We start from the raw sequence: 10,138 nt of genomic DNA, 5'->3' as shown, positions 1-10,138 counted from the left end.
GCCTTGCCTATGAGCTGGCACCAGTTCACACCATGTTCACACCACCATGTTCACAGAGGATGGAATGCAAATGTATATACCTTTATTGAAAGGATAAGCCCCTTGAGATGCATCATCTCATTTTAGAGGGGGTCCTCAACACCGATGAACAGTAATAATAAACAGCATCATCGAATAAGCAAGGTATAAATATGAACATGCATATTGGAAAAGAGGCGCAACTTTGTTTGTTGTAGAAAGACAAAGTCCAAGGAAAAAAAAGAAGCATGAGCACAGTGTTAGAAGATGAGTGAAAATCGATTCTTTAAATACTGTACATTGAAAAGAAGTGATTGTCCACATTGAAGACGTCACTTCGGGAGGAATGCTGCTGATGCAGATGTCACTGTCATTGATGGATCAGACCTTTGGACCATCCAGCTGATGTCAACCACATACCTGTCTGACAGTGATGTCTACCTAATCTTCAAGATATAGGTCTACTGTGATTACAATATCAGGTCAGTCAGCAGAGATGCCAGGGAGACGGGGGTCAGCTAGAAATACCATGTCCTATCATGATATATCTCCTCCAATCACTGTAGCTACAAACAGGTCTGATTTCCACACTCATCTTGTGCTATAGGCATTCCAGCAAGTGCATTCTGGACCTTCAGGTCCTGTTCCATTAAGGAAACTATGGAGGAAACTAGACTACTAGTCTGGGAGAAAATAATGGGAAAGGTCATGCATGTACTTCAAACCAGCTGCACTACCACCAACAGATTAATTGAGAATGTATAGATCCCCCACTTTTAAACATCTTTGTGGCAAAATGTTGATGGGCATCTTACACCAGCATAAGACCGAGAGTAGTTCGGATGGAAAAAGACAGATCTATCAGGCCACTGAGCCCTAAAGACCTGCAGTAATAAGTGTAATGAAGTAATACAAGTAATAAGTGTAATAAAGTAATAAGTGATCGAGTTAATTCATAGGAAAGGAGGTGTGGTGTACATGACCACTTCCAAATAAGCATTTATTTTGGAATGCAAATTTGTTGCTTTTGCATTAATTATTGTAGGCCTATTTTATGGGCTTTTGCTGTGTTAAGCATGACGGGGTTAATATCTAAAAATGCCCTATTCTGAAATCAAATATATTGTACATATCCACATTCATGCGGCTAAACACTCTAGAAAGCTAATTTGATGCATTTAAACGATATATTTTATGGGATTTGGGGGTTTGAGGCATGAAGGGGTTAATATGCATTAATTACTTGCGCAAGCAGAGCGTGCAAGTAATGTTATCAGTCAGGTGCTACGATGCGTGTGTCCCTTAGCAGTACATGATATGACGTCATATGCTGGCACGAAGCAGACCGTGCAGGTATGTTCTCCGTCATGCTACGAAGCGTATGTCCCATGACGTGATGAAGATATGTACCAATGTCCCTTAGCAGCATATGATATGACGTCATATGCTGGCACGGGACATACGGAAGCAGACCGTGCAGGTATGTTTTCCGTCATGCTACGAAGCGTATGTCCTATGACGTGATGAAGATATGTACCAATGCTAGGGTATAATTGGTTTACGATGGTGACGTAATGATATGTTTCAGTGTCGGGTGGATTAAAGGGACATACGCATCAGACCACCCGAGTAACCACATTATACCACTAATCAACTCAGAAATTACATATACATACATATAGACATATACATATATAGACATATGAGCATATGACGTGATGAATATATGTACCAATGCCAGGGTGTAATTCATGGTTATTGAAGGTGACGTAACGATGACATGTTACAGTGTCGGGTGGACTAAAGTCTAAAGGTAATGCCCCTATGTATACATGTATGTAATCTGACACCACTGCCATAACAGGCACAAGTAATCATTACCATACTTCAAAATACTACTTTTCTTCCTCCAAAAGCAAGGTACGTAGCAAAAAGCTAAACCTAATAATTCAATATTGCAAACGTTCTTTCACAGAGAGGCTGATGTATGTACCAATGCCAGGGTGTAATTCATGGTTATTGAAGGTGACGTAACGATGACATGTTACAGTGTCGGGTGGACTAAAGTCTAAAGGTAATGCCCCTATGTATACATGTATGTAATCTGACACCACTGCCATAACAGGCACAAGTAATCATTACCATACTTCAAAATACTACTTTTCTTCCTCCAAAAGCAAGGTACGTAGCAAAAAGCTAAACCTAATAATTCAATATTGCAAACGTTCTTTCACAGAGAGGCTGATGTATGTACCAATGCCAGGGTGTAATTCATGGTTATTGAAGGTGACGTAACGATGACATGTTACAGTGTCGGGTGGACTAAAGGTAATGCCCCTATGTATACATGTATGTAATCTGACACCACTGCCATAACAGGCACAAGTAATCATTACCATACTTCAAAATACTACTTTTCTTCCTCCAAAAGCAAGGTACGTAGCAAAAAGCTAAACCTAATAATTCAATATTACAAACGTTCTTTCACAGAGAGGCTGAGATTTGAACGTTTGTAGCGGTCTACAGTACTTGCACGCTCTGCTTGCGCACTAGTAGGCCAGGCCTACTTGTGTGCAACAAGCAAGTAGGCACTCGACAGAGTGCAGTTCTAGTTAATAATGCATTCATTTGATGCATTTCGACCAAGTAATTCGCATGAAATACCATAAAACTTTATTTTCAGAGATTTGTTAGTATTTCAGGCATTAAGGGGTTAATAACTAAATTTGCCCAAGGGATATCACTGGGCACCCTTTTGAATTCGTGAGAGGTGACCCCAAGCTACAAGAATCAGTTGAGAAAGAAACTTTATCTGACGAAACCACGTTCAGCCCCACGGCTCCCGGACTACAATGCCTGCCCGTCTGTAAGCTTGTGCTTATTTTCAGTTATTGGTGTGTTTACAAAACTAAGAATAAAGTAAGAATATTCTTACAACATACACTAAGCAGCACATTTAGGCTCTGCCATTTGAACCACCATAACTGTACAGGTATAAGTGACCGTATACAGGCTAGAATAGATGACGCAGATTGCAGTAAATGCAGTTGTTACTACAGTACATACTGTACAATGTACATCTCAGCGACTGTGCAACTATTGTGGGTTCTGTTGTGGGTTCTGGGTTCAACTTCAGAGAAGTTGGAACAACCTCACCCCCATCTAGACAATTTACAATTTAGGCATTTAGCAGACGCTCTTAATCCAGAGCGACTTACATTAAGCAAGAACAAAAAGCATGGGAATACATCACATATAAAAAGCATTTATCAAGAAACATGCGTAAGCTAAGAACGTAACTAGAACATATCTATATAATGACACTATACATATAAACTATACATATATATTATACTATGCTGTACTGTTATTGTGCTGTCTACATGACATGCTATAAGTCTGTTTCAAATGCTATCTAAGTCTAAAAAGTGCTGTCTAAGGCGGTAGGGTAAGTGCTATGGGCCATGGTGGAGTCTGAAAAGGTGGGTTTTCAAACTACGGTGGAAGACCGGGAGTGATGATGCAGCTAGACGCCACCCCATTTGTAGACAGTTATGAAAGCTGTACGGTTGCCCAGTTATTCAGTTGGAGATGTTGGACGGACAACAAGATGCATCTAGTCATAGTGATCCTTGGGGTTCTGCTTTTCCCAAAAGGTAAGTCTTTTTAAATGATATGTTGGGGTTTAATGCAATGATTGGATTTCTCCATAATAAATAATCGATCATTTCAGTAGCAAGAGATTCAAAATGTCTTCTAAATGTAGTCAACGAGGCCTGCAGGCCATGCACTGCAGGAAACAATGTGCATGACATTATTTAAATAAACTAGAAATGCGAGGAAATGTTACAGATACACAAAACAGTATCAAACTTATAACTTTAACTGCTCCTATAGCTGCACTGCATCTATGAGGTGTCAAAAGCTTGATATCAGTTACAGTTGCTAAACTATTTGTATTGGCATTGGACAATCTCTTCTTTGTTTTTATTTCAGTTTAGGCAACTTCACAGAATTAAAAGCATACATTTTTCTTACAACTGCTTTTTTTCTTTTTTTACACAACCTCAGCTGTTTCATACTTTCACAGAATATATTATACACTCATACACACAAACAACTTCACATACATTTACAAGTATTCACAGACAATCTCTTTTTTGGGGTGGGTTTTAGTGAAGATTATGATTGATTGTTCAGAAAGTCATGCTTCCAAATCCAATACATATGCACGGTGGACTGTGTGTAAAGTTTACATTAGTGTTCAGTTGTAACCTCTGTATCGCCCCCCTCTTGTCTTAGATCTCTCTGCCTTGAAATGTTACGAGTGCACTGAGGTTGGAGCCACAGGAACAGGAACCTGCAATAACTCAGTGTACTGTTCTGATTCTGAATGTGGTGCAGTAACAACCAGGTCATCTGTGGGTATGTGATAAGCTGTGGTGGGAAAAGTACTCACATTTTTACTCACAAGTATTGAATACTGCAATGTAAAAATACTCTGTTAAGTAAATGGCCGGAATTCAAAATTTTGCTCGAGTATAAAAGTACAAAAGTATTGGCATCAAAATGTACTTAAAATACCAAAATGAAAAGTACTCTTTAAGCAGAATGTCCCATTTCAAATTCTCAAATGTATAATAATCTTTTGAAAATACCAGATCTACAAGCTCACAAGCTTTTAGATCTGCTATTTTCAAATGGTCCAAATGTATATAGGGCTGATAATGTATGGGTAATGTATGGGTAATGTTTTCTAATAATAATAATAATAATCAAAATCTACAAAGTAACTAGTAACTAAAGTTTTCAAATAAAATGAAGTGGAGTAAAAGTATATTTGGATCAGAGATATAGTGGAGTAGAATAAAAGTATTGGAAATTGGAAATACAGTACAAATAACTCAAAATTGTACTTACTTATTGTAATTGTTACTTTCCACCACAGGTGATAAGAAGTATAATATACTGCAACCTCTGTATTTCATTATTGTAACACTTTCTAGTATGATTATTTAAGACATTGTTTGACAGTGGGAAATATCTTTGTTTTTAGGTGAGATTCCCATTGATGTTAAAATCAAGAGTTGCATGCTATCTGCTGATTGCGACAATGGTGGCTCAATAAACTTTGGAATCAGCAGGTCAGCTGTTAGCAGCAAGTGCTGCTCCACTGACCTCTGCAATGTCCAATATCCCACACGTAAGTACCTATAGCATGTGTAATAATAATAATAATGAATTTTATTTGTATTGCACTTTTCATTCACAGGGAATCTCAGAGTGCTTGTGTGTGTGTGTGTGTGTGTGTGTGTGTGTGTGTGTGTGTGTGTGTGTGTGTGTGTGTGTGTGTGTGTGTGTGTGTGCACGCGTTGTGCGCACATGCGTGCGTGTGTAGTGTCAAATGCTTATGAGGAGCATTGAGAGTTGCATTTGTGCCAGAGGCCAACTGTAATAAACGTGTGGTTTAACTTGTTTATGCAAATATTAGCCACAATTTGCAACACTAGATTTTGTATTGAATCTAGAGTTGCCACAACCTCCATTGACAGCCCATTGATCAAAATAGAAATTTACGATCTGCTTGTATTAAACGACGTTAAACTCACCAACATTGCAGCTGTAAGGTAAACTTGAATTATCCTCTTTCAATCTGCAAAGCGTTTGTTTCATAAAACTCCACCATAGACATGTTATGAGCTACTTTCTGTCAAGCAATTCTGTGCAGCTGATTAATTTTCGATTTTGTTTGGAAGCGCTCGTCGGAAGTCACTCAACGGCCTGCGTACCAACCGTTTCGAATTTGCATATACTGCAGTAAGCAGCAGCACGATGCGTTAATGAAAACGAGTGCTTCCGAACTCCAACACTCAACAAAATAATCACCTGCACGGAATTTCTTGACAGAAAGTAGCTCAGGTCTATGATGGATTTTCATGAAACAAACACTTTGCAGATTGAAAGAGGATAATTCAAGCTTGCCTTACACTTTACAGCTGCTTGTTATTGAGTTTAACGTTGTTTAATAAAAGCAGATCAGACTTTTCTATTTGGATCATATTGCTGTCAACGGAGGGTGTTGCACTGTTGCAACTCTAGATTCAACCCATTATAAAAAATCTAGTATTGCAAATTGCGGCTATGCAAATATGTGAATGTTATTTTGTTGTACATGAGGTTCAGGGTTGAATAAATCACCAATATAATATGACCATTTAAAAATGTAAAACCTACAGCTCCTGCCAGACCTTCAGATTTACCCAACGGTAATAAGTGCTACACATGCAAAGGCAACGACTGTTCAGACATCCTGTCATGTGCTGGTGATGAGGATCGATGCATCACACAGCGAGGTAACAAGTCTATGGCTTCAGACCACATCCTCTCCTTTACCCAAATATGTCACATTCTTCAGCTGAGAAGAACGGTTTTATAAAAGGGATATTTATACAGACAATAACATGTTTTATGTCTGTTCACAGTGGAACACGGAGGCAATGCGATAACCATGAAGGGCTGCGTCTCAAAGAGCCTGTGTGTGTCAACAAACACTCAGCAAGTCAATCCAGGCATGTCAGCTCAAACAAGCTGCTGTGAGGGTGACTTGTGCAACAGCTCTAACAGCACCAATGCAATCGTCAGGGTTTCCGATGCTACCAGCACCAATGCAATCGTCTGGGTTTCCGATGCTACCAGCACCGCTGTTAGTGTCTTATTGCTCCTGGCAGCACCAGTAGTCTCTGTTGTTCTGTTCAACTGAATGTTTCGCTGCTTCAGTTTGATCAAAGATATTCCAAAATATATATCACATCATATACAAATAATTTGGTGATTGCTTTGGACGTGTGTTTGAATGTACTCTGTACTGTCTACATTTCTACCAATAAAGTATTCAATCAGTCAATCTCTCCGGTCGCATGTTGCCCATGTGTGGTCTAGAATCTTCCTCAGTGTGTTACCAGTGGTTGTGTTATTGGATTGGATTGTTGTTTTTATTGTTATTGCTGTTTTATAAGTCATTCTGTGTGTGCCGGACCAATATTCAGCAGTTAAAGGTATATTCAGTGATTTCACTTAACACTTTGATTGCTACAGGATCTCGGCAGGCCTATTTTGATGTTGCTACCGTTTAACATTGCACAAAGGCCTTGTTCGGGGCCCACAGCAAAATGTTCTCTTATAGCGAGAATCACACGCATACATCAAAAGAAAGCTGAACTTGTCCACTTCAATTTAAAAAATACATTTTGATTTTACCATGTTCCATTCTGGAGATATTGACCTTTTTGCAACACCTGCATTTGCCTGGAAGTGGTTATCTTGAACAGCGAGCAGAGTTATGGATGGTTTAAAGTCAGAGACATTGACAGGCAGATATAAAATTGAACCCAATAAATATCCTATACATCCTATACACCGAATGAAAGCCCTGAATGTGTACTTTTACGAGGAAAAGAGTAAACATTGATCCCATGTACAGTTAGACAGTAATTGGTTATTGAATGCAGCTTGTGCCCACCAGATAACTTCAGAGAAGACATGGACGTGAACTCCTCAATATTCACAAAATAAGGCCTATAGCGACATATAAATACTATATACCGTATGAAACAGAAGACTCTCTGCTTTCATAAGAAAAAAAACTTCTATTGTAGTAATAATAAAAATCACACCCATGTGAAGTGAGTGGTGCAACTCTGTCCCATATTATGTTCTCTGCTTATTCAATACAGCTCGCTATATACGGACTGAGGCAGAAAGTCATGTAAACCTTTTATTTACAGTTTGGTCTGTAAACTTCTACTGTAATAATAAAAATCACACCCCTGTGAAGTGAGCGGTGCAACTGTTCTCTACAGTTGCACCGCGCATTTTGAATTCCATAGTACATTTATTTAGAATCTGTGTATGTAAATATTGTATTAAATCTATAGGCTATTCACAGTGGAAACCTATTGTGTAAAGGCCATGCAGTCCACCCCAATGTTTCGCAACACCAACTGGTTGATTGATTGATTGATTGATTGATTGATTGATTGAATTTTTTGAATGGTTTATTTCGATCTTATGCCGTTAGTACATTACAAGATGAATCATGTTTAAAACTCATTTGACATGATCGAAAAGGTATAGGCGGAAGCTGGGAGCTTATTAATGCCTATTCTTAATACATTGTACAGTTGTAACTAAGATAAATTTAAAATGAAAAAAAACAAAAAAAAACAAAGACAAAGACAAAGACAAAGACAAAGACAAAGACAAAGACAAAGACAAACAAAAACAAAAACAACAAAAAACAAAAAACAACTAACAAACAAACACGGGAAACGAAAGAACAGACAGGCAGAGAAGAAGAAGAAACACATTATCGAACACAGTAATCAAACAGTACGAAAATAAAACTCAAGCAATTCAATCAATAAAGCTTCAGTCATTCACTTTTGTATTTGTCCAATATAGCATTTTTGAGCCTTTTTTTTTTAAATTGTATAATGTTTTTACTTTGTTTAATTGTATCCGGCAGGTCATTCCATAGTTTCACCCCGCGAACGGAGATACACATACTTTTCAGTGTGGTACTAACACTAGGTTGTTTGAAGTTTAGTACCCCTCTCAGCTCGTACCTCCCATCCCTATCCCTGAACCAATTTTGGATGTTATCTGGAAGAAGTTTCTGTCTGGCTTTATATAATATTTGTGCTGTTTTGTGGTCTACTAAATCAAATTCTTTCCTACATTTCCTAATAATATCCATTAATTTGTTTTTATATTTTTTATATTTTATTTCTTTCTCTCTAGTTCTGTGTTTAATAAATTCTCTATATAGATTATTCTTTTTTTTGCAAGCATTTTGCAGTCCAATGGACATCCAGGGCTTGTTCAGTGTTGCAACTGCAATGCTTAAAAAAATCACTTCCATTTCCTTAAACACAGTGGAAACCTAATGTGTAAAGGCCATGCAGTCCACACCAATGTTTCGCAACACCTTAAAAAAATCACTTCCATTTCCTTAAAGGGATAGTTCAGATTTTTTGAACTTAAGTTGTATGAAATACTTGCCATTAATATAGTGGTTGCAACTGTATTAATTGATTGCCCGAGTCCCATGGTGGGAGTTCTGCTCTGGTTTTGGTCAATATTAAGTAGTTCCGGTCATTTTGTGGGGGGCACTGGGGCCACGCAGTAAAAGTAAATTAATCCACAAAACGAACGTAATTTGTATTGTTGACCCATTTCTAAAATATTAGCGCGACCTTCGTTCAACTTTGACCCCTCTATCACATGGAACTATTTTTTGGGCGTAGTGATATGGACACAAAAAACATAGTTCTGTGTGATAGAGGGGTAAAAAAAGAACGGAAGTTGCACTAATATTTTAGAAATAGGTCAACAATACAAATTACGTTAGTTTTGTGGATTCATTTACTTTTACTGCGTGGCCCCCAGTGCCCCCCACAAAATGACCGGAACTACTTGATATTTCACCAAAACCAGAGCAGAACTCCCACCACAGGACTCGGGCAATCAATTAATACAGTTGCAACCACTATATTAATGGCAAGTATTTCATACAACTTAAGTTAAAAAAATCTGAACTATCCCTTTAAACAAAGGTCAGTCAGTCAGTCACTTTAGAAATCTTCAAAAAGCAGATGTACAAGCTCACTCACAACTAGTACTGGTGTGACGCATTGTGAACTTGTAGTTCGGTTATTTTCGTCACATCAGTATAGGTTACTTATTTTCACAAATATTTGTCAATATTACCTTCTTCTATCCAGTGTTTAACACATTATTCTTTCACCATGTGGTAAGAACATGTAATCAGGGGAGAAGAAGCTACTGTCTGTATATTACTAGAATCAATAATCAAGGATTTAAGAATTAATTTAAGGATTTAAGACTGTACGGTCCATGGCCATGACCAGAATAAAGGTTTAATCTAAATAAAAAACTATACTAAAACAAAGCATTATTACAAAATACAAACTAAACTAGCACAAAAACTAATTAAAGCTATAACATGAAGTGAAAATGAAATTCAAAATTCAAAATTCATCATGTTGTGCATGGGTTCTGGGTTAACCTCACCCCCATCTAGACACCACCCCATTTGTAG

The sequence above is a fragment of the Electrona antarctica genome, assembly GCF_951216825.1.
Source record: "Electrona antarctica genome assembly, chromosome: 1".
In the NCBI taxonomy this organism is placed as follows: domain Eukaryota; kingdom Metazoa; phylum Chordata; class Actinopteri; order Myctophiformes; family Myctophidae; genus Electrona; species Electrona antarctica.
This window is presented reverse-complemented; position numbering follows the sequence as displayed.